The following is a 26,465-nucleotide window of genomic DNA, read 5'->3' on the forward strand; positions in this document are numbered from 1 at the left end:
TGCATTCAGCAGCTGGAGGGAGGAGAAAACATCCACAAGCTCCATCCTCCTAATTCTGAAAACACCGAGGGGCACTTAAAGAAAGTGTCGGGAGGCAAGCCTTTTACTCCCTTCACACTTACTGCTACTACTGTCCTTTCTTTTCACATTCACTTGGATCTTCCAGTTTTCTTCTTTTCCTCTATACTCCCTTTTAATGTGTCCCCATAAGAAATGAAATGTTAGGGCTTCTTCACGAATATGCCCCAAAGGGCTTTTTTTTATGAATGGAAAGGATAATTCATTACATTATAAAAGAAGCACAACAGTTTTATTCAACCACATACTGTTCTCCTTCTACAACCTGGCTGTGATTGATGGTACCCTTCAGAGTTTTAGTGGCAAAAGAAAGAACTAAGCTTTGCAAATGCTCTTGAGATCTAGTTCAACAGAGATAACTGGGAAATACCAAGAAATCTTGGAACCATTCTCTACCAGTTACTCTAAGCCAGTGGTGGCGAACCTTTGGCACTCCAGATGTTATGGACTACAATTCCCATCAGCCCCTGCCAGCAAATTGGTCCATAACATCTGGATTGCCAAAAGTTCACCACCACGGCTCTAAGCCATGCTTCAACAGCCATCACCAATTATGGTCCAGATGTTGAGAGTAGCAGAGAGTTGCAGATGTTGGAGAACGGACCACTGGATACGCACCAGGAAGGGTCCTTCTCCTATGGGGACAGGAAAACAACTTATTGGAAGACATCTAATTGCCACCCCTTCCTTTAGGGAGGCAGGAACTGATTTTCTTTCACTTCCTGTCTTCTTTGTGTGAGAGTTGCTCTTCCTCAGTTGGTTCTTCCTGTGACTCATTATGGGACAGAAAAGCAGAATATAAAACCCCACTCTTCTTTCTTTCTTCTTGGTCTGTACCAGTTGTGGCAACTTCCTCTCTACAGAGATTATTTCAAATTTCCTACTCCTGCTGCTTTGATCTGAAAAAAAATTCATTTCCATTTCACTTCTCCCAGTGTGAGTCAGCTCCATGATTCTTTAATTTCATGCCATTTTCTGTTGACTCGTATTGAATGTCCCCCATAAAACATATGCATTTTTAGTGCTGCTAGTGCACCAACAAACTAGCATTGCATGTTATCTGTATATTAAATAGATGGTATACAGAGAGAAATATGGATGGAAGAATTTTTGCTCAGACAATACAACCTCCTCCAAATGCCCCCCACTGCTCTTTCGCAATGCATTAATGGCCAAATCAGAATTGAGAAGCTAAGGAAGTTGTATGCCAAGGCTGAGAAATTTTCCACTCACAGAACTGATAAAATGGATTGAAGCAAATATATATAAACACCACATATAAGCATCATACAGTTCTTTTTTTAAAAGCAATACCTGTTGATCTAGTGCAGAAGATTGGATACCTTATGCACCCCTGCTTAGGTTGGGCCAAGCGCTGACGACCCCGACGCTCACCCTAATTACGCTGCTCGGTATAAAATACACATCTTTGTTCTAGATCAGTCTTGCTTGATTCCGTTCATCAGATATTGGAGATCCTCAAGGAGCTCACTCTGGTCCATCGATCTCAGAAAAGCAGTTAGCCTCTTGGGTTAAACGAGAAACTAAAATAAATCAAACAGTGTGGCTCAGCTGTCGCCAGCTATAACAGCTCAACAATCCCTGGAACCACTTGAATTTTTATCCAGTGTTTGCTGATCTTAAGCTATGGCACAGAGCCTTCTACGACACCAGTAAATATTATAGCATGTGGGGGCTGGTCGTTAACTCCGGGTAATAACCATATCCTGAGATGAACAAATTGTGAGGAAGGAAGCCAAACTGATACTGGCCGTGATAGAAGCAGACAGGAACTTTATGTTACAGTGCCACTGGAGTATTTAATTAGGCATTCAGACAGAAAAGCAAGGGGGGGGATTGGCTTTGGAGAAGCAAATGGAATAAAATCCAGCTTTTCCCATCTCCAAAAAAGCACAACTGGATCCTAACATTCATCAGCAAAGCAAGGGGTGAAAACGGAGTGTTCGGATAAGGGAAAAATATCTCTGGTTATCTCTGGATAACCAAGATCAGTTCCCCTAGGGAAAATGGCTGCTTTGGAGGTGGGCTCTTTGGATTTCTACCCTGCTGAGGTCCCTCCCCTCCAAACCCCACCCTTTCCAGGCTCCGCCCTCCAAAGCTCCAGGTATTTCCCAACTCAGAGCTCCCAATTCACCCCACAGTACTTCACTGTTTGGAGAATCGTTGCCCACAACTCTGGTCCAGCTCACTTCTAGTAGCATTTATTTAATTCAAAACTTTCCCCTTCATTTCATCATCACAACAACTCTTACAGAGTGTGGTTTCGTGGCAAATATCAACCTCAGTCTCACTGGTTTTAGTCAGATATTCTCACCATTACACTATTTTGCCTCTCTAAGGTTGGAGAGTAAATGTGGGGATGTGGTAGAGTGTACAGAGGCCCTTTCTGAACAAATATCCTAAAATATTTGTAAAACATTTCCAAAATGTTTTCAATCCCCTTCTTTTGTTCACACTCAACCCCTTGGAAACGATTTCTGAAAACCACTACCTAATTTTTCTCTCTTTTTAAAAATTCTGTGTTGAATTGATGTTTCAGTGCTTTACAGCTGCATGCTGCATCCTGCATGCTATACTCTTTGTAACCTGATGCTTCAAAAATTGGCTCCCCAAAACAAAAGAACAAACAGAGAAATGCTGCAAATAAACAGGAAGGGGGGAACTGAGTGAACTCAAAAAATGGCTCTGAGGAGGAAGTTCAGGGAAGCAGAGAAATATGGGAAATGTAGTCAATACATGACACAACAACTGAAGACATTTTCAAAACGTTTCAGCCAGAGAATTGTTTTAAAAGAGGATTAATTTAAAATGTTTTGAGGCTGGAAATAAAATGTTTGACGGTAAAAAACAATGTGGAACTTCATAAGAACATAAGAACAAGCCAGCTGGATCAGACCAGAGTCCATCTAGTCCAGCATTCTGCTACTCGCAGTGGCCCACCAGGTGCCTTTGGGAGCTCACATGCAGGATGGGAAAGCAATGGCCTTCCTGCCTCAAAACATTCTAAATTAATTCTCTTTTAAAACAATTCTCTGTTATAGTGATATTCAAGCAGACGTTGGGAACTACACTGTAACTTTTCCACTTTTTATTATTATTATTATTATTATTATTATTATTATTATTATTATTATTATTATTATTACTACTACTACTATTACTATTATTACTATTATTACTATTACTATTATTTATTGGGTTTATAGACCGCCCTCCCCCGAAGGGCTCAGTTAAACCAGTTGATTGTTTTTTTCAATGCTTTTTTTCAGGGAAACTGTGCTGAACAGATGCATATTATAAAACGGAACAAGAGTAAAGCATTACAGATTCAAAAATTTAAGAGATAAGTATCTAGATTCAGTAAAAATGAAAGGAGGCACTGAATCTTAAGACCTTAATGCATTTTTAATTTCAATAACTATACGAGCTAATACAAGAGACTGCTGTGAAAGAATTCAGATTAATGATTAGTCTGGCCAGTAAGCCAATGTAGGTGTTCTCCCAAGTAGGAGAAGACAGATAGGCTAGCGCTGGATGATCGGTTGGTTTAATATTGAGGATCAGACTCCATTAGTGGTCTAAATTTCCAAAATAACCTCATACAAGTCCCTTACTGTGCTTCGAGGATATGACAAGCTCCCAATAAGAGCAGCTAGGCATTAATTTCCTTTCTTGTAGCAAAGAATATTGTTGTCTAATGTCGAGTTCCTCTGTGGATGAGTTAGATGAAATGAAGCCCTCATCCCTCTTAGACCATAAATCTGAACCAGTTCTCGAACAGCTCAGTTTTTTTTAAAAATCTCTGACAGAAGTTTTACATTCCCCACATCGTCACCTGATTTCCACTTAAAAACCTTGCTTCCATTAAAAAGAGCAAAAATAATTACATTAATTTACACAGAAATTGTGAAAAGTCAGACAGCCCATCAATGAAGCTCAGTGCTTTGCTTTGAGTGACAGGGTCTCTCTAGGGCACCACGGGGAAATGCGTTCTTACGCAGGCACTAGGCAAAGAGTCAAGGGTTAAGGGCCCTTTGGATCTTGCCCATGGCTTGTGCTTCTGGCCCTGCCAGCAAGCTATTAATACCTGCAAGAAGAGAGGGACACATTTAAGGAAGATGTAGTTGTGGCCCATAAGGTCTTCCTCACTTCTCCTCTAACCTAGCAGCTGGCGTTGCCGGCTGTGGGTTGGGAATTTTTGAGGCAGAATCTGGGGAGAGTGGGGTTCGGGAAGGGAACGAATTTCAACAGGATATAATGTTATAGAATCCATCTACCAAAGCAGCCATTTTCTCCAGGGGAGATCAATTGCAATAGCATGAGATCTCCAAGTTCTAACTGGACGCTGAAGTTATACAAACCACTCAGTATCTCTGGTTAGTCAGCCTCGAGAGTAAACACAAGTGTCTTTTTATCTATCTAGTTTCAACAGTACAATTCCGAATTAAGCAACAGATCCTCTAATGCACTCTATTTACTGATGTCTCATCCTTTCAATGATATTTCAAAAATAAACAACATTTCAATATAATACAAGGTTATCACTGTCACTCTAATGCAAATACACAAAAAATAGTTTGTTGTTCAAAGCAATAGCTTAAAATCCTATCTATTTGGGCTAATCAAATCCCGATTGGTTTGACTTCATCCTCTATGCTAGGGATGAAAACAAACGATCCCTAGCTGTCCCAGAGAGCAGAACCAATATTTCTTTAAATAATTGGAAAATTGACATTGACAAACTTTGTGCGAGTAATCGGGCCAGATTGAAGGAAATCCTGAGGTCCTTGTGCTTACTCACAAGGTTGACTAGCTAGAGGTACAGAGTGGTTTGTATAACTTTAATCTAAGTGTACCTGAAGATTGGCAGTCCTACCAGCTACATTGGTGTCACACCAGCAATGTGCAGGTGCCAGGTAGGGTTATCAGGTCGGGTCTGGAGCTCTCCCAGAGTTTCCTGGAGGAAACTGCAGCTTTGGAAGAAGACTCTATAGCAGGAGCCTCCAAACTATGGCCCTCCAAATGTTCATGAACTATGATTCCCATCAACACCTACCAGTATGGCCAACTGGCAGAGCTGATGGCAATTCCAGTCCATGAAAATCTGGAGGGCCATAATTTAGGAGACTTCTGCTCTACAGTATCACATCTTCACTGAATTCCTTCCCTTCCCCAAATTCCCCCCTTCCCAAATGTTCACAAATTTCACAGCCTGGAGCTGGCAACCCTATGCCCATGATGTAGGTTTGGGCTGCTCACCTACCAACCTAATAAACATTAATATACAGAAAATTCTTGAAGTTATACCAGAAGAAGACAGCAAAGTAGACTCTAGATATGGCTGGCCTCAGCACTGATTCATGATTGAAGGCAATAAAATCACTTTTTAAATGGGGAGGGAAAGGAACTCAGGGGTTACAACACCACAGCATGCAAGGGAGGGGAGGGGAGGGAGGGGCCCCGGCATCTGGACATGGCCCACCCACCCTAGCGTAGGGAGGGGGAGGGAGGGGGAGAGGTGGCATGCAAGGGAAGGGGGGAGGGAGGGAGGGGTGGCATGCAGGGAGGGGAGGGAGGGAGGGGGCCCGGCATCTGGACATGGCCCACCCACCCTAGCATAGGGAGGGGAGGGAGGGGGAGGGGTGGCATGCAAGGGAAGGGGGGAGGGAGTGAGGGGTGGCATGCAGGGAGGGGAGGGAGGGGGCCCAGCATCTGGGCATGGCCCACCCACCCTAGTGTAGGAGGGAGGGAGGGGGAGGGATGGCATGCAAGGGAGGGGTTTACTTTTGCTGACATTCCAATTAATTATTAAAGAGGAGCAACCTATTATAGATTTACTAACAAAAGGTGTGCCTAAGAAGACAGTCCCAAGAACATCTTCAAAGGAAAAATCACACCACCCCCACAGAGTTTTAATAGGCTGTCCCTTTATTCCCCTTTCCCAAGACGTGAGGCTAAGAAAATGGATATGAAATAAACAGAGTCTTAAAGCCAAGTGCAATAAAAAGAGAATATTACAATCTCTCCTTGTCCCAATAAAACGTCTGCAGTATTCTTCAGGAGAGAAAAAAAGGAGAGCAAAGGAGTCAATAGATGAAAATGAAGAAGGAAGAAAACTATATCAGGGATGAAAATGACAGCATTAAAGAGCACAGAGGATCTGGGAAACAGGAGGATTATGCAAATGACAACAAAAGCCCGAGGCAATCAAAAATACTTGAGGAAGCTAAATTGAAAAATAAGCATCCAATAGTGCCGAGAATCTCAGCTAATACCAAAGAACATTTTAAGCATAATTATACACCAAGCAACTGACAGCGGGAAAAGAAAAGTGATGGACTGTAAAGGAACGAGGAGGCTCCTTTATAGTGATTGTTTCTGCACCTGTCTTTTTTAAAAACTAAAGAGGGCAGCTGTTTGCTTAAAGATGCAACATGCAGATATGAATGAAGAATTAAAGAACAAGCAAAGCTGAAACCTGCAATTAACTGGATTGTTCTCCATAAAGCTGATAAAATCCAAGAGGCAAAACAAGTCTCTCCAAAAAAGCACTCAAAAGTGCACAGGAACAGAAGTAGGAGGAAGGCAGACGTAACGCTTTTTTCCCCCTAGAAGTGCTGTTCCGACATGTGTTCCGCACAAACTTTTGGTCTCCCCAGTTCAGCTGAAACATTTCTTGGAAGTTTGCAACAGAAGAAAAAGAGGATGAGGACGAGGGGTGGGGGAGGGATGAGAAGCAGTAGTTTGGATTTATACCATACTTTTCTCTACCTTTAGTTTAAGGCATAGGTGTCAAACTCGCGGCCCTCCAGATGTTATGGACTACAGTTCCCATCATCCCCTGCCAGCATCATGCTGGCAGGGGATGATGAGAACTGTAGTCCATAACATCTGGAGGGCCACGAGTTTGACACCTGTGGTTTAAGGCATCTCAAAGTGGCTTGCACACTCCCTCCCTTCTCCTCCCCACAATAGACATCTTGTGAGGCAGGTGGGACTGAGAGAGTTCTGAGAGAACTGTGACTAGCCCAGGGGTCTGCAACCTGTGGTTCTCCAGATGTCCATGGACTACAATTTCCATCAGCCCCTGCCAGCATGGCCAATTGACCATGGTTGCAGAGGCTGATGGGAATTGTAGTCCATGAACATCTGGAGAGCCGCAGGTTGCAGACCCCTGGACTAGCCCAAGGTCACCCATCAGGAATGTGCAAGAGTGAGGAAACAAACCTGGTTCACCAGATTAGAGTCTGCCCAGGGGCGTAACGAGGCAGCCCTGGGCAAACTGTAGCCCTGGGCAAAACCTGAGTTGGATGCCCCCACCCCCAAGCGGGCAGCCACCCACCACCTACCAAATTTTTTTGCACCAGGACATTGGTGCCTGCAGGGGGTGTATTATCAGCACCAAGGCTTCAGCATATCATCAGAGATTGTCCTGCTACTCCCTTGAAAGTTCGATGAGGTTTGGTTCAAGGAGTCCAGTTATGGACTCCTTAAGCAGTGTTCATCACATTGTTTCAATGGGAGCACAGGAGATGGGGCTACACCTTTGAGGGTCCATAACTTTGGCCCCCCCCTGAACCAAACTGCACCAAACCTGGGGGGTATCATCAGGGCAGTCTTCGATGAGGCCCTGAAAGTTTGAGATCGTGCCTTCAGAAATGTGCCCCTTCAGCCTGCAATCCTCCATGGACAGCACAGAAAACTCAATGTAGAACAAAGATTTCTGGGCTGGGATGTCCCTGCAGGGGCGCATTTTTGTGTATCGGCACCAAATTCCTGTCATCTGGAAACCGTCCTTATGGTACCCCCAAAGTTTGGCGCAGTTTATTTAGTTCACAGTTATGGACCCTCAAAGGTGCCCCATCCCCCCATTCTTTGCTAAGGAGATGGGGGCTACCCTTTGAGGGTCCATAACTTTGGACCCCCTGAACCAAACTGCACCAAACTTGGGGGGTGCCATCATCTCCAGATGATACCCTGAAATTTTGGTGCCGATAAATCAAAAATGCACCCCCTGCAGGAACATCCTAGAAATTTGCCCAAGAATCTTTGTTCTGCATTGAGTTTTCTGCATTGCTGTCAATGGGGGGTTGCAGGCTGTGGGGGGCACATTTCTGAAGGCACAGTCTCAAAACTTTCAGGGCCTCATCAGGAGACTGCCCTGATGATACCCCCCAGGTTTGGTGCAGTTTGGTTCAGGGGGGCCAAAGTTATGGACCCTCAAAACTGTAGCCCCCATCTCCTATTAGCTCCCATTGGAAACAATGGGGGATAGGGGCACCCCTTTTGGGGGTCCATAACTTTGGACTGCCTGAACCAAACCTCACCAAACTTGGGGGGTAGCATAAGGACAGTCTCCTGATGATATGCTGAAATTTTGGTGCCGCTAGCCTAAAACTGCGCCCCCTGCAGGCAGAAAATGGAAAACTACTAAAATATCCAAAAAAGAACCCAGCATTTTGATGCCCCCCACAAGGTGATGCCCTGGGCAGCTGCCCACCTTGCCCAATGGGCATTACGCCAGTGAGTCTGCCACTGATGTGGGGGAGTGGGATATCAAATTCAGTTCTTCAGAGTACAGTTCACCCACCATTCTTAACCGCTACACAATGCTGCCTCTTCAGATGCGTATGGTGCTGGTAAATACCCTTGAGTTAAAACTTGTTCTAGGTTGTTCTCCATTGCAGGTCGAAAATGTGCTTCTGTGGTTAGCGTATGAGACAAGGAGATCTGGGTTGAAATTCCTGTTCTGCCACGTGACAAACTCCATTTCATCAACCTCACAGGATGGTTGTGGAGATGAAATAAAGAGAAAAGAGAACCATGTCTTTCAGTCCTGGGGTCCTTGTGATGGAAAAACAGTAGAAGGATCTATGCATTGGCCTATTATGTACCCTTCCCTGCCATCATTATTTTTACTATGTTTAGGAGGCAGAACTACCCTACACACAGAGGTGGGATCCAGCAGGTTCTCACAAATTCCCGAGAGTAGGTTACTAATTATTGGTGTGTGCCGAGAGGGGGTTACTAATTGGTGATTTTGCCACGTGATTTTTGCCTTAGTTACGCCCCTCCTCTCAGCAGTAGCGCACAGAACTTGAAGCAGTCTAGCAGGAGGTGCACCGGCGCGCGTGGCAGCCTGTGTCTGCGTGCATTCGTTTCCCCCCAAATACCGGCACAGCGGCTGCATCCTTGTCACAGCCACGCCCAGGAATGCCCTGCCCCCGGAATGCCCAGCCCAGGAATGCCCTGCCCCCGGAATGCCCAGCCCCAGAATGTCGTGCCCCGCCCAGCCCCATTGGCGCTACGCCACAGTTTGAATCCCACCACCATGGGAACCTGTTACTAAAATTTTTGGATCCACCACTGCCTACACATCATTTCAGAAAGATTAGCCATGTTGGTCTGTGGAACAGATAGCACCTCACAGATTGACAAGTATTCCAAGGCATAAGCTTTCTTTTTTCATTCAAAAATTTGCATTCTTACTCAAAATAGTTTAACAACATAAATAGATTACAGAAAATACAAGTAAGAATAAGTAAATTTATCACAAGGACTCCCAATTTAATCTGCATCAAGTGTTAATTCTGAAAAAATATACCTCTTGACCTATAGACATAACTGATAACTAATAAGCATCACCCTTTTCTTTACTAAATATTTTTATAAAAGCCATTAACCTTCAAAGCAAGGCATAAGCTTTTGAGAGTCAAGCGTGGAACAGTGGTTAAGAGTCAGCATAGTGTAATAGTTAAAAGGAGTAAACTCTAATCTGGAGAACCAGGTCAGTTTCCCCACTCTTACACATGAAGCCTGCTGGGTGACCTTCAGCTAGTCACAGTTCTGTCAGAACTCTTACCTGCCTCACAAGGTATCTGTTGGGGAAAGGCCACTCTGGGGAGAGAGAAAAGGCCCTTTATAAGCCACTCTGGCTCATTCCGCACATGCAGAATAATGCACTTTCAAACTGCTTTCAGTGCTCTTTGAAGCTGTGCGGAATAGCAAAATCCACTTGCAAACAGTTGTGAAAGTGGTTTGAAAACGCATTATTTTGCTTGTGCAGAAGGGGCCTCTGAGACTCTTTAAGGTTGAGAAAAAGCAGGGTTTAAATCCAAACCCTTCTTATTCACAGCTCCTTTAATTGAACACAAATTATCCTATAGATAGGGATTCTTGATGGGCAAGGACCCAAGGAAAGAGTTGCTTCCATTAATGGATCTGCAGAAACTATCACAGGAAACCATCAAAGTTGAGAGTATCAAATAGAATTATGTTCCTGCAAGAATCAATTCACAAAACAACTGATGGCTGCCTTTATTTGTCTTTTATGTTTAGATCAAACTTTATTCATTAAGGTTACCTGAGCCACATACTGGTGACTTAAGGGTGGTCACCCCAACACAAGTGAAGTTCTAGATTATTAAATTGTGATTCAAGCTTGTGGCAAACAGTGGGGAATTTCTGTCTGCCACGAATAGAATTGTGTGGGGCTAACAAAACACATGAAAACAGCTCCACACACAGTTTTCACAGCAAGTGGTCCCTACCTTAGATTTCACGGAAGCTTTTACTGCATAAGTTGGCAAAGGGATAAATGTCAGATCCATTGATCATTTATATTGTCAAAAAACATTTGGCAAGCTAGGAGGGAGGAATACATGAGACAAACTCTGAAGGCTCTTTAATACATTTTCCCAAGCTTTAAAATGCATTTATTCAATCTAATTACTTCAGAGAGTGGCACCTCCCATCAAGTTGACAGATGAGCATTAATGGAGGGTAAGTAGGTAGGTAGGTGGGTACAAAAAAGTATGTAGTACAGAGAGAGGCAATTTTTTTCGCTCACAAAAATTGGAGAGCATATGAAAAGGGTTTTTTCTTCACATAACCTTTTGTTCTTCTTGTGACCTTTTTTTGTATACCGTTCTTTGCCCATTCACATTTACTGCTTTTCCTGATCAGCATATTCAGCGTCATTAAAAAGAAGGGAAGTGAAATGAGCCTAACCTATCAGGGATCAAATAGGTACACAGAGGCGTATCTAGGGAAAATGTAGCCTGGTGCAAAATCTTTCCACACACACACACACACACCCTTCGTATGGACAGCTGCCCTCCCCCACCATGACCAAACAATGGGTTTTTTTGCACCAGGTCATCTCAAAGTCACCATCACACTATGGAACATACCCCGAATTTCCGCCCCCCACATGACTAAATGGGCCCAGCCCGGGGAAATTTGACCCCATATGTCCCCCTGGGCGATACTCCCCTGTAAATACCCTCTTTGTGGATGTTGTGATGTGAGATCCAGGAGAGCTACTGCCAGACTGAGTAGACACTACTGACGTTGATGGACCTGATTCTGTATAAAGCAGTTTCATATGTTCATGAGATGTTTCTGCATGTTGGTGTTATGCCGATTAGCTTGTCGGCAACCTCCAAATGTTCCCACCACATTGCCAGCTGGGGCTGGCAAATTCTGCATGAACGAGAACTGAAGAGGGAAAAAAAGATTGCCTATTATCTTTTATAAAATATTATCCAACCCTTTCTTGTAGCAAGTGAAGTTCCAGGGAGACTGTTCCAGAACAGCTTCCAAGACAATAAAACACAATAATAAAACAAACAAAATGATCACAATATCAACAATGGTTCCCTGTACTAATATATCACAGCACCAATATAACAGCAGGCAGCTTTTACATCTCCTGAAACGTACTCCAGAATAAAAGAAAGGCATTACAATTTCCACACACCCTCCCTCCAAAGCTCACCAGGAAGTACACTCAGTCCTGGGACCACTGCTGAAGGCCTCTTCTGCCCCATAGCTTCTCTCATTTCCTTCTGTAATGGGATCCTGGCAATGTTTCAGGCCCAAGATGCCCAACTTCATGCAGTGAAGCATTCTGATGGGATTCTAAGACTATCACAAAAAAATTTTAGGCATAATCTCAGCAGGAGTGGCATTGAAGGGTCAGCAAGGTGTATCACACTAATATGGGGGAAAGGACACTTGGCTAAGAGACATCAGCCTCCAGGTGGGATCTGTGGATCTTCTGGAATTACAGTTCATCTCCAGTCTACAGAGACCCTTGGAGAAAATGAATACTTTAAAGAATGGACTTTATGACAAGGTACCACACTGAGGTTCCCAGCCTCCATCTGCAAATCCCCAAATCTTTCCCAACTTGTATTTGCAACCCTACTTCCCATCCTTCACTAGTGGCCAAAGGGGATTTGGCAACCCCGCACTGGTGTCTAAAGGGGATCTGGTAGTAAGTTATGCAACTACATGACAAATGTCATCAAGGGCTCTGATGCCTGAGTTAAGTTCCAAATTAATCAAATCCCTGAATGGATCTCTCAGACACTGTGTAGCAGGATAGCTGGCATGGTGTCTATCCTGATGGGGTAAATATATAGGTTGTCTTGAAATTGCTTAGTGTTTTGTGACTGGTTCCAGGAACCCCTGGCAGACATGTTGTTATGGCTCCCACGAGGTGGTAGCCATTTTGTGGTAGCACTCACCCCCCCTCCTGAAAATTCCAGAAATGCCTACTGAAGATAGCTATTTGCAACAATTCCAGGAATCCAACTAGATTCTAGGCATTGTAGACAGATGACTAAATCAACCCCAGCAATCAATTGTAAAAAAAATGACACACCTCTTAGCAAGTCCCAGATTGTTATTCTGATTTACATCAGCTAGGCCCAATTTCTTTTCAAATTTAAGATCATGGCATTTTAAAATTATGGCAGCATCCTATGGAACAATGATGTGCAATTTGTAATGAATCAGTCGCATAGTATGAGGTCTTTCTCTAACACGCACTCACGCACACACACTCATATATACACAAAGGTTAAGTGAATAACTCAGTCCCTTGACAGTTTTATTGCCCAGAGAATCTCTAGTAGTTTGCATCATAAAACATGGTTTTCTCCTTGGAAACCAGTTAAGAGGACCAATATATGACTATTTGAACCATTTCCATGACTACATTAACACACAATGATTTATTCATATGAATACCCCATTCATATCTTACCCCATTCTTATTTAGACTAAAACCAAGTAAATGGGGAAAATTAATAAAGCTTTTAAAACATATGCCTGAACAGTATCCAGGACTCACTTTTACTTTATAACATTTCATCACCATATCTCAGAATAATGGGTTGGAAATTGTCTATTTTGCATAAGCATTCCCCTGCTTTTCTTTCCTTTTGCAAGGCGCGTGTGCCTGGGAGCAAATCAGGATTGGTCTTTATGTAGCAAACAATTCAGTTCACCCAGAAAATGCAGAGATTTAATCCTCTAAAATGTATAACAGGCTCCCATAAATCATTGTTCAATTAATTTAAAAGGATTTACGGATCTGTAGTGTGATCTATTTTATTTTTAAATTAAACATGGCTCATGCAGCCATAGGACAATAGCTTAGGCGTGGACTTCTCCCACCAGGCTTGCGAAAAAATCATTCAGTTCCACTTCCTGCTAAGGCTCCACCCACAGCGCAGAACCTAGGCCAGGAATTAGAATATTTGATTTCAAGGGTTGACGAACTCAGTCCTCATTTCAAACAACAAAGAATGCAATTCTAAGTGGAGTTACACCCTTCTAAAGCTGTTAAAAACAACGCACTTAAAATGATGTAACTCTGCTTAGGACTCCACTGTAAATCACTGAAGAAAAGCAGATTACTGTCTGTATTCAAATCTGTTCTTTCCAATTCCCAATGCCATAATAACGTTTATCTCCAGACTGCTCTTTATCATTGTCTGGAGTGTAGCAGGGTCGTGCCACTAGCCTTGTCTTGAACATCTGTGTGCACAGCTGAATGTCTGTGGCAAAGTCACCACATGTACAAGCATACGCGTGCAGGCTTTGCACAGGTGACTGGGAATGCTGCAAAAAGCAGGGTCCATTTGCAGGAAAAAGACTTGTTGCAGAAAGGCATATCTGCACATGAGGTCATCTATGGCAAGGGCCAGTGGGCACAGTCTAGATTTCTCTCTGTGCATCTAGCACAGTGTTTCCCAACCTTTTCGATGTCAGGGTACCCTTGACCTCACTCTTCATATCTCAGGGTACCCTTGAGGTTCATTCGAATTTTTTTTGGCATTTTTAAAGATTTTTTCCCATTTTTGGCCTGTAGGTGGGGAGAGTGGCAAGCAGCGGGAGGGGAGCGAAAGCAGTGTTGACAGCCGCATTGTTTGTTTCCCTAAATTCGGCATAGATTGGGGGGATTTAAAGGGACAGCTCCCTTTAAATCTACCCTCCAATCCACACCGAATTTAGGCAAATAAAACAACGCTGTTTTTCAATGTTGTTTAAAGGGAGTCCATGAGGCTTCCAACCCCCCCCCTTCAAAATCCATTTGATTCTGGGGGGGGGCAGGGGGTAGCATTGTCATGGTACTCCTGGGACGTGCTCATGGTACCCCAGGGTACCACGGAACCCTGGTTGGGAATCATTGATCTAGCATATATGTGCTCATCTCAGCAGGGCTTCGGACAACTGAGCAACATGATTTTAAAAAACAGTTTAAAGCAATAAAATCATTGCTGAATGAACCTTTCCGATAAAAGATGGTGTTTTGAATGAAGGCACTGAGTCTTTTCACCTGGGTGGCCTAGTCTAGCCTGGTCTCATCAGATCTCGAAAGCCAAGCAAGGGAACTCTTTCATCAGTAACTAATGTACACTGTCTAATCCACAGCAGTATAGGAACACTATTTTCATAATAGCTTATTCCATTAAGATAGCTTAAACCACGCAATATGTCCCATAGATGTTGGGCGGCAGAAGCAGCCTCAGCAATGCTTGGAAGGACACTGTGTGTCAATTACTGATGAAGCAGAATTCATGATCTACGAAGCCTGCAGTTTAAAACTGGACCCAAACCTCACTGAGGCCAGGAACAAACAGCCCCTTGCTTGCTGCTTCCAACCTACACATGGAGAATGGGGATGGGGTGAGCCCCACTGTGCCCCACCCCAAACTTCATGTGGAGTTTGGGGCAGAGGCACAGCTGTGGGGAGGCATAGCGCCCAGGGTGAGCCCCAGGCACCATTTTATGAGGCTACACCCCTGGGTAGGTGATGCCACAGACTCCACCCTCCAAAATTCCCATGTCTTTCAGGAAAACTGATCTCTGTGGTCTGGAAATCACCTGAAATTCCAGGTCTTCCGGCCCCACCTGGAGTCTTGCACCTTTAGTCCAAGGTGACCAGACGTCCTGCTTTTGGCGGGACAGTCCCACCTTAAACCAATTTGTCCCGCGTCCCGCGGGTTTTTTGAACCGTCCCGATATTTGGACAACTGCCGCACTACCTTCTGGGGCGCTCCCCTTTTCCTGCCCTGTCACAGGGCGGGAAACAGGGGAGCGCCCCAGAAGGCAGTGCGGCAGCCTCCCACGCATGCGGCCGCAGGAGCGCACTGGAGCGCCCCAAAAGGCAGTGCATTCCTGCGGCTGCGCGCGCATGTGCACGTGTGCAGCCGCTTGCCTGGGTCTCGCTTTACAAAGGTGACAATCTGGTCACCTTACTTTAGTCCACCACTGCACCTTTAGTCCACCTCCTGTTGTTAGCCACTACATTATAGGAGTTCTCTGTGATTAATGTCTAATATCAGGTGGAAATTCCAACAGTAAAGTAGCAAAGAATGCAGAAGAACATCACACAAAATCAATTTTGGCACAGTCATTAAAATATCCCTCACCCTTCCTCCAGTTGAAGAAGTGTTTATGAGGCTGTACTGAACTGTTAGTGAAAGAATGGGCTGCATGGAAATGTGAAAAAAATTAACACAATTACAGAAACAAATCAATACTTTTCTGAAGTTAATTCTGGCCTTATGAATCAATGGAATAAGATTCTGGCAATCCTGAAAATGAATATAGCAGTTGGTGGAAGAAGAGATGTCTTCAAGTAAAATGCCAAAGTATTATTTTAAGTCTGCAAGGAACCAAGTCTACCTGTCACTTTCCCCCTAAGGAAAGGTTTAGCTCCAGTATTGTTCAACATGTAAATTCCAGTACAGTCTAATGAGATTCCTGCAAAATATCCTATTAACACTAACAGCCCTGTGAGAAAAAGGTAAGTTGCTTATCTCTTACTCATCGGGGATCTTTTGTGTTTTTGGGATGTGTCGCTCCACTAAATCATCCCCAAGTATATAAATTATGAGGTTGCTTACCTGCACTCCGGAGGGATTAGTGCCTGAAATTCAACAGCACCTCCCTGAGCTCTCCACGGTGATGCGAAAAATACTACTTGGTGATGAGACGTATCAAAGCCTGTCCTTCTTTGGGGAAAATGCTTGAGCTTATGAAGCAGCCTTATTTGTCCCTCCAGCACAATACTATTTACTTTGAGTGGTGGCTCCTCTCTAGGCACACAGACAGAAATCAGTTTTTGCCAACAAATGCTGCTGGAGATTTTTAAAGAGAAGGTTCCAGATACTGAATCTTCTATTGGCCCACCCAGGTGCTTTATGAGCTACAGTACCTCATTCTGAGGACAGTGAATCACCAAGGAGGGGCTGAGTTGCAGGTGTGAAGCAGAAGTTGGACTTGCCACTTACATTGTGTTCTGAGATTAGCACAATGAAAATAAAATGTGTTTGTTTTTAAATTTACAAAGCTGCCTGGAAAATGCAAGACAAACCTAGACTGTGCAAACAAATTACAAAAACCATTCTTTGTTTCCACTCGCCATCTTTGGGTTTAGTGCTTCTGGTGTCTGTTAGTTGAAAACAGCCAATTGGCTGTAGTTGACGGCCTAATAAGCCGGTGGCCTAATAAGCCAGCATTGTGTAGTCATCAAGAGCAGTGGACTCTAATCTGGAAAACCCACCTCTCTACATGAAGCCTACTGGGTGGTCTTTGGCTAGTTACATTCTCCCAGAACTCTACCAGCCCATGCAGAGACAGGCAATGGAAAACCACCTCCAAACGTCTCTTGCCTTGAAAACCCTAAGGTCACCCTAGGTCAGTTGTGACAAACGCACACAAACACATAAATGCTACACAACTAATTTTTGATGGCCAAGTCCTTTGCTCAGTTCAGTCAGTAAGAAGGTGAGGCCAACTGGTTTTCAGTGGTGAGAGCCAGTGTAGTGTAGTGGTTAAGAGCAGCGGACTAACCTGGAGAACAGGGTTTGATTCCCTGCTCCTCCACATGAGCAGTGGACTCTGATCTGGTGAACCAGGTTTGTTTCCCTGCTTCTCCATATGAAGCCTGCTAGGTTCCCTTGGGCTAGTCACAGCTCTCTCAGAACTCTCTCAGCCCCACCTACCTCACAAAGTGTCTTTTGTGTGGGGAGGGAGGTGATTATAAGCTGCTTTGAGCCTCCTTTTGGTAGAGAAAAGTAGGGTATGAAAACCTTTTATTCCTCCGGTTCGGAGTTCCCATTGTCATCTATGGGACCCACTTTTCTGTTTTGCTTCCCCCCTCTTTGGGAGGGTTTTAATTGGGGTTATTGCGTGACATCATCTTTGTTAATCTATCGCTGTGTTTTAATTTAATTTTAATGGGGTTTTGTTTGTATGGCTTGTAAGAGGAAGTTATGTTGTACACCGCTCAGAGCCCTCCGGGGGTAGAGCGGTATATAAAACCCATGAATGAATGAATGAATGAATGAATGAATGAATGAATGAATGAATGAATGAATGAATGAATGAATGAATGAATGAATGAATGAATGAATGAATGAATCTTATTTTTCTTATTCTAATGAATCGGGTTGGGGTTTTCCCGCACAAATAACTGGGTTGTTTGGCTTGGGAAAATGCTGAAGGAGGGAGAACAGGTTGTCTTCTCTCCTCACACTGATGTCCCAGTTCTAATCAGCCCTCCCCCCAAGTTTTAAATGAGTGTTTCCCCCAGGTCTGTGTGACTTTTGTCCGGGGTCCCAGAATCACTTCAGACTGCCCCATAAGGAACCAGATTTACATTCAATGCTTAGGCACATATTGCATAACTTTGGCATGCATTGCCATGTGTGACCAGCACACATCTACCTCATGAATTTTCACCAAAACAAATATACCACCATAATACCATATCTCACCCAAATTTGAACATGGGCTGCCTTTTGTGTTGCATACATTATACAGTATACATTGCGTCATATACATTATACAGAGCTACCTGTTGTGTTGTAGACATTATACAGTAAACATTATTTCAAACAGGAAACCTACTGAAATGCAAGGAAAGAAAGCTGTGATGAAAACATATAAAATAGCCCGCCTGCATAGCCAGCTTAAAAATGGAGTCGTTTCTGCTTTATAGATAGAATATTATATATACTTTGCTCCCAATTTTTTTGTGGCAAGACGCTTCAATCTTTCAAGGACCTCTACTCCTTTCTTGACATATGCAAGCTCCTTCCTCTTAAATGCCAAGTTTCCCAGAGGCATTTGAGCCATTTAAATAATACAGGCATGCCATGAACCACTGTGTTTTTTATTGTATTTCACTGAGAGATAGAAATCCACAAAATGATTGAAAAGCAAAAAAGGTCAGGCAGCAGAATTAAAATGGCAGCTCTCTGTGACAAAGCTATCTGTGGTATCCTAAAAGAAAAACTGCTCCCAGTGTGTTATCTCCTCATCATAGTACATTTTAAAAAATAATAACAATAAAAATAATAGTTGTTCTGTTTCTAACACAGAAGATACAAGGCTGCAGTCTGCAAAATCTAACAAACTTTATTCCAGTAGGTGCCACTGTGCCACGGAGAGAAACACATCTTGTATTGTTTGTTTATGCCTCTGAAGATGCCAGCCATAGATACAGGCAAAAAGTTAGGGACAAAAACTACCAGACCATGATCACACAGCCCAGAAAATCCATAACAGCCAGTTGATTCTGGCCATAAAAGCCTTGAACAATACATTTATTCCAGTAGCTAATGCCTTAGCTTCAATAACTTCAAAACGAAGTTGTGCATTATGAATTATTCTAGTGTCCTTCAAGTGTACACTGGCCACCACATCCTGGCAAAGGCATCGTTGGTCTTCCCTGTCACATAAGTTGGAACCCACAGAGTATGTATGATTAGATCACCTACACTGCTGCTATCCTCCCAACATCCTGGCAAAGGCATCGTTGGTCTTCCCTGTCACATAAGTTGGAACCCACAGAGTATGTATGATTAGATCACCTACACTGCTGCTATCCTCCCAATAGCACCTTAGCTGGTTCTCCAGGACCCCAAATTTTATACGCCAAGACAGGGACATATGGGGACCCAGGGGGAGTTATGGGGGCAAATGTCCTCGGGCGGTGCCCATTTAGTCATGTGGGGGTGAAAAATTGCCCCGATACCCATCCTCCATCCCCCCAAGTAGTCGCCTTTCTCTGGGGAAGGAAGGGCCCGCCCCTCTGCAGATAGCACGCTGGGCCAGCCTCCCCAAGGATGCTGCTGAGCCAACTCTGCCGCTGCCTCGTATGTGTGCCTTCTGGGTGGTGGCCTCGTCGGGCAGCAGGGCAAGTTGGGAAGGTGGGTCCCACAGGCTCCTGGCCTTTGCCAGCCTCCAGCCCCTCTCCTCGCCCCAGGAGCCACCCGGGGGGCGGGGGTCAGTTCTTGCCCAAGGCTCCATTTTCTGTTGATACACCCCAAGATCCCTCTTTTGCCATGATCTGGATGGACCAGATCAGGATTGATATCACCAGATCTCAGAAGCTAAGCAGGATTGGGCCTGGTCTGTACTTGCTAGAAAGGTCAGGGTTGATACACAGAGGTAGGCAATAAGCAAACCACTTCTGGTCACCTCTTGCCCTGAGCTTTAGCAGAACAGCTCAGATAAATTCAGGAACTAGAGCTCAGTAGCCCTCTGCCAGCATGGCCAATTGGCCATGCTGGCAGGGGCTGCTGGGAATTGTAGTTCCTGAACATCTGGAGAGCCGCAGGTTCCCTACCCCTGCTCTAAAGGCTGCCATAAGTTGGCTGCCATTTGACAATCCTTAAGAACATAAGAACATAAGAACTAGCCTGCTGGATCAGACCAGAGTCCATCTAGTCCAGCACTCTGCTACTCGCAGTGGCCCACCAGGTGCCTTTGGGAGCTCACGTGCAGGATGTGAAAGCAATGGCCTGCTGCTGCTTGGTTCCTGCTCTTGGCAGCTCAACAGGTCTCAACAGACATTTGAAGGAGTATCCCATTTCTCAAATCTTCATTTCTATTCCTTTTGTTTTTTTGCATGATGTGATTGATTGGGATGGTTGGGTGTTTCTGTACTCTCTTGTAATTGCAACAATGATGACATTTCGTAAAACTTCAACAGTCATTGATTAGGGAAGAATCATTACAAGCAACTGACTCTAGAATTCTGAAGTCAACCATCTACCTGTATGTTCATTTCAGGCTTATTTTTTTTCTGTACCGTTTACCTCTTTCACGGGGTAACTGGCAGTTAACCATTTTCTGCAGTTCTGACTTGTCTGCTTTTATTCCTTTTTCCTCTCTCTCCAACCACAGCAGGGGCTCAATAGCATCCATACAAACAATTTCATTAATACATAGTTTTTGTATCATAGCCTCTAATAGTACAGTCCTGGCCCACATGCAGATAATGAAAGCAGCACAACGGGGCACAAAAAGTGAAGAAATCGTCCGCATATCAGAGAAACCACAAGGTATTCAGGGGAAAAAAAGTTTCTCCATTCACCCTTGAGGCATGGATGCTACACAAAGCTATTGCTGCCTACTTGATCCAACTGGAGAAGTTCCCTTGCAGGCATTTGACATAAAGCAGAGTTGTTCCACCGGGCCGTTGGGGCAGCCAGCCATTGATATGAGTGCCGTTCCGTATATTGAGGGCCTGTCTGGACCACCTTGGTTGGGCCCTAATTCCATCTTGGGCCCTGCCTACCTCCTCCCCTTTCTTCTTCTTTTTTGGCCTTTAGATCAGGCGCCTGTGTGTGTGTATATGCTTTACACAATCTTGCTGTTTTAATCTATTTATTGTTATTGACTGCTGTTGAGTTTTAATGGGTTAAGTTTTTATGCTGTATTAATTTGCTGATTGGAAACAGCCACGTTGTGAGCCGCCTCGAGCCCTTCGGGGAGCAGCAGTGGCGTAGGAGCTTAAGAGCTCGTGTATCTAATCTGGAGGAACTGGGTTTGATTCCCAGCTCTGCCACCACTCTGAGGCAGTGAATTCCACTGTCGAACAGCCCTGACAGTCAGAAACTTGTTCCTAATGTTTAGGTGGGATCTCTTTTCCTGCACCTTGAATCCATTAAGAGCAGCAGTGGCGTAGGAGGTTAAGAGCTCGTGTATCTAATCTGGAGGAACCGGGTTTGATTCCGCGCTCTGCCGCCTGAGCTGTGGAGGCTTATCTGGGGAATTCGGATTAGCCTGTACACTCCCACACATGCCAGCTGGGTGACCTTGGGCTAGTCACAGCTTCTCGGAGCTCTCTCAGCCCCACCATCTCACAGGGTGTTTGTTGTGAGGGGGGAAGGGCAAGGAGATTGTAAGCCCCCTTGAGTCTCCTGCAGGAGAGAAAGGGGGATATAAATCCAAACTACTACTACTACTACTACTACTACTATTACTACTTCTTCTTCTTCTCCTTCTCCTTCTTCTATAAATTAGATAGATAGATAGATAGATAGATAGATAGATAGATAGATAGATAGATAGATAGATAGATAGATAGATAGATAGATAGATAGATAGATAGATAGATAGATAGATAGATAGATAGATAGATAATAGATAGATAGATAGATAGATAGATAGATAGATAGATAGATAGATAGATAGATAGATAGATAGATAGATAGATAGATAGATAGATAGATAGATAGATAGATAGATAGATAGATAGATAAGATCTTCTTGACCGCTCGGACATACTAGTTAATAGCCGTCTGATAGTTAATTTTAGGCTTTTATGATCTGTTTATGGTTTTTAAATTTTTATGATGTGTTTTAATTGTTGAATTGGGTTGCCCACCTCCCAGAGCTCTTCAGGGGTGGGTGGCATAGCAAATTTAAATAATAAATAAAATAAATAAATACCTCCTACCCTTTAGGAAGGGCTCATAGTTCATGCTCTGCAAAGTTAAAAACCTTGGAATGCCAGTCCAGTTAGCAGACAGCTGGGCTAAAGGGAATTAGACAAGAATGGAATGAAGAAGATCTGCACGTCCCTGTCCCCAGCCACCTCAGCCAGCATTTTGAGAATGCAATAGCATTTAGGAAGTTTTAAAGCTTATGCCCTCCAGCGATGCCCTGACCTGAATGGCCCAGGTTAGCGTGATCTTATCAGATCTCAACCATTAAGTCTTGGTCTTGACCTTTAAGGCCATCAGCGGCATTGGGCCTACATATCTGAGGGATTGCATCTCCGCATGCTGCCCAACTTTCCTCACCAGAGACTGTTGAGAAAACTCAGCAATGAAGGAATAAGAGGGGAAGTCCTCCTATGGATTAAAAACTGGTTGAGAAACAGGAAACAAAGAGTGGGACCTGTTCCACCATGGGAAGTTCTCACAATGGAGAGATGTCGGGAGTGGTGTCCCCCAAGGATCAGTTTTGGGACCAGTGCTCTTTAACCTATTCATAAATGACCTGGAAGTAGGGGTGGGTAGCGTGGTGGCCAAGTTTGGGTGATGATACCTGGGGAATTATGTAGGGTGGTGAGAACCACAAAGGATTGCGAAGAGCTCCAAGCGGACCTTGATAAATTAGGTGAGTGGGCTCAGAAATGGCAAATGCAGTTCAATGTAGCAAAATGTAAAGTGATGCAACATAGGGGCAAAAAAATCCAAACTTCACATTAAGACGCCACAGGGTCAGTGCTATATCAATAGTCACAGACCAGGAAAGGGATTTGTAGGCTGCCTTAGCTGATAGTTCCATGGGAATGTCAGCGCAATGCATGGCATCTCTCCAAAAGGCAGACTCTATGCTGGGGATCATTAGAAAAGGTATTGATAATAAAAAAACTGCAAAGATTGTCATGCCCTTATATAAAGCAGTGGTGCGACATCGCATCTTGGAGTACTGTGTCCAGTTCTGGTCGCCGCGATCTCAAAAAAAGGATATTGAGGAGATAGTAGAAAAGGTGCAGAGAAGGGCAACAAGGATGATTGAGGGACTGGAGCACCTTCCTGGCGCATGAGGAGAGGCTGCAGCTTGGGGACCTTTCTTTAGTTTGGAGAGGAGGCATGGCTGAGGGGATATGATTGAAGTCTACAAAAATTATGGAAGGGGTAGACAATATCGACAGAGAGAAATTCTTCTTTCTCACAATACTAGAAACAGGGGGCATACATTGAAAATGCTGGGGGGAAGAATTAGGACTAATAAAAGGAAACACTTCTTCACGCAACGTGTGATTGGTGTTTGAAATATGCTGCCACAGGAGGTGGTGATGGCCACTAATCTGGATAGCTTTAAAAGGGGCTTGGACAGATTTATGGAGGAGAAGTCGATTTATGGCTACCAATCTTGATCCTCCTTGATCTGAGATTGCAAATGCCTTAACAGACCAGGCAGGGTGATCAGGAGCAACAACAGCCAAGAGAAGGCCATTGCGCTCAACATCCTACATGTGAGCTCCCAAAGGCACCTGGTGGGCCACTGCGAGTAGCAGAGAGCTGGACTAGATGGACTTTGGTCTGATCCAGCTGGCTTGTTCTTATGTTCTTATGTTCTTAACTAGGGCCCTCTGGTCTACGGAGCAGTGCCTACTGGAAATCCCTGGCCCAAAAAAGATCCAGCTGGCCTCAAGAAGGGCCAGGGCTTTTACTACCCTGGCCCCTACCTGGTGGAACAGGCTCCCTAAGGAGACCAGGGCCCTGCGGGACCATCAGAGTTTCCGCAGGGCCTGCAAAACGGACCTGTTCCACCAGGCTTTTGACCAGCCAGGATGACCATCAGACCCTCATACTACCTAGGTCTCTCGTGGGCGGGAATGGGGTTGGGATAAGTCGCCATCTGTAAAAATTTTAAATTGTTGTTTAAATTCTATGAATTTAAAATTGTTATTAGATTGTTTTATTGTTGTGATTGTATTTGACATTGATGTACATCGCCCTGAGCCCCCCGTGGGAGGGCGGGCTAAAAATGGAATTAATTAAGCAGGGTCAGCCCTGGTTGGTACTTGGGTAGGCTGATCCGACGTCCCGCTTTTGGCGGGACAGTCCTGCCTTAAAACAATTTGTCCCGTGGGTTTTTTCAAGTGTCCCGGTTTTTGTAAGGCTGCCGCACTGCCTTCTGGGGCGCAAGGCAATGCAGCAGCCTCCCGCGCGCGGCCGCAGGAGCACACGGCCTTCTGGGGTGCTCCCGTTTCCCACCCTGTCACAGGGCGGGAAACAGGAACGCCCCAGAAGGCAGTGCGCTCCTGCTGCTGCGCATGCATGCACGCGCACGGCCGCCCATCCCGGTTCACAAAGGTGACCATCTGGTCACCTTATACTTGGATGGGAGAAGACCAAGGAATCCCAGGATCACTATGCAAGGGAAGGCCATAATAAGCCACCTCTATTCATCTCTTGCCTTGGAAACTCTTTGGGGTTACCATTAGCTGGCTGCAAAATGACAGCACAATGCACACATTTGTGGCGGTTCTTCCGCTGTTAAATTTTATGCTGGCACCTGAGTTTACCTACTCTCTTTCTCTGCTGTCAGGGGTACTAATGCTGTTTTTAGCCTATGAGGATTTTCTTTTGGCAGTTCTGAAGACAATTTCCCCAAACTGCGCTTTAAAACCTTTAAAAGCAGTTTAAGGAAGGAGCTGCAGAAAGAAGACATCACAACATGTGCTCTGTTGATGTTGGAACTGCAGCTCATAGCTCCATTCAGTTCAAGAGTACCACGTTGTGCTTTCATATCGTATTCTTTTATATCTTTCATATCATACCTTTATTATCCACAGTTTTCCCTCTCAAAAGAATTCTATAGACTTAAAATTGGTTTCCTTTTTTTTCCGGGAAGAGTGCACAACACTTTGCAGAAGTCACGCGAAATCTAGAATAGCCTACAAATGGCGAAGAAACTTTACTAAACTCTACTGAGGTTCTCATTTATAGGATGCAACACTGAAGTTAAGTCAACAGCTATGGAAAGCAGCCATTTGGGTGAGCATCAGCAGAAAGACGTCTGGTTTTGCTCTGCTTTTCTTTTAGAAAAATGTCTGGGATAAAAAGTCACCCAGCTGCAGTTTTTAAGGCAGAATGTATAATGTAGTAGGACCTAGCTCAGTGGTAAAGCATCAGTTTCGTATGCAAAAGGTTTCAGGTTCATTTTCTGACATCTCCACTGAAAAGGAGCAGGTAGAAACTTAAAGAAGAAGAGGAGTTTGGATTTATATCCCACCTTTCTCTCCTGTAAGGAGACTCAAGGTGGCTTACGAGCTCCTTCCCCTTCCTCTCCCGACAACAGACACCTTGTGAGGTAGGTGGGGCTGAGAGAGTTCCCAAGAACTGTGACTAACCCAAGGTTTTCCAGCAGGAATGTAGGAGTGCAAAAACACATCTGGTTCACCAGATAAGCCTCTGCTACTCAGATGGAGGAGTGAGGAATCAAACCCAGTTCTTCAGATTAGAATCCATCTTCTAATCTGGAGCAGCAGCAGTGGCGTAGGAGGTTAAGAGCTCGTGTATCTAATCTGGAGGAACCGGGTTTGATTCCCAGCTCTGCCGCCTGAGCTGTGGAGGCTTATCTGGGGAATTCAGATTAGCCTTTACACTCCCACACACGCCAGCTGGGTGACCTTGGGCTAGTCACAGCTCTTCGGAGCTCTCTCAGCCCCACCTACCTCACAGGGTGTTTGTTGTGAGGGGGGAAGGGCAAAGAGATTGTAAGCCCCTTTGAGCCTCCTACAGGAGAGAAAGGGGGGATATATATCCAAACTCTTCTTCTTCTTCTTCTCTTAACCACTACACCACGCTGGCTCTCGTGGTGTTAGTCAACGTGCAAAGGGAGGGGGGAGGTAAAATCCTACTCAAATGAAACATCCCAGCTCATGTAAAAGTGTTTAGCTGGGCTCTGGATGTTTTAATCAAGTTATGGGTGGGGCTTCCACCTTCTTAGTGGAGACTGGAGTTCTCCTGAGATCACACCTGATCTCCATACTACAGCAGGGCTGCCAACCTCCAGGTGGTGGCTGGAGATTTCTAAGATCATCTCAGCTGGAGAAAAGAAAGTGGTGGATTCTATGGCATTATACTCCACTGAAGTCTCTCCTTTTCCAAACTCCACCCTCCTCAGGCTCCACCCCCAAAATCTCCAGGTATTTCCCAATTCGGAGCTGGTATCCTTTTTAACACAGAGATCAGTTCCCGTGGAGAAAATGGCAGTTTTGGAGGATGGACTCTGGCATCACTTCCCTG

At 44.5% G+C, this 26,465-nt stretch overlaps 1 protein-coding gene across 1 annotated transcript in view; it reads right to left on the minus strand.

Annotated features, from left to right (window-relative positions):
* Positions 1-26,465, minus strand: part of NLGN1 (neuroligin 1) — a 759,716-nt gene that overhangs the window by 666,932 nt on the left and 66,319 nt on the right. The gene's annotated exons all lie outside the window — the stretch shown is intronic.

Source organism: Sphaerodactylus townsendi, linkage group LG08 (assembly GCF_021028975.2).
Source record: "Sphaerodactylus townsendi isolate TG3544 linkage group LG08, MPM_Stown_v2.3, whole genome shotgun sequence".
NCBI classification, from domain to species: Eukaryota; Metazoa; Chordata; class Lepidosauria; order Squamata; family Sphaerodactylidae; genus Sphaerodactylus; species Sphaerodactylus townsendi.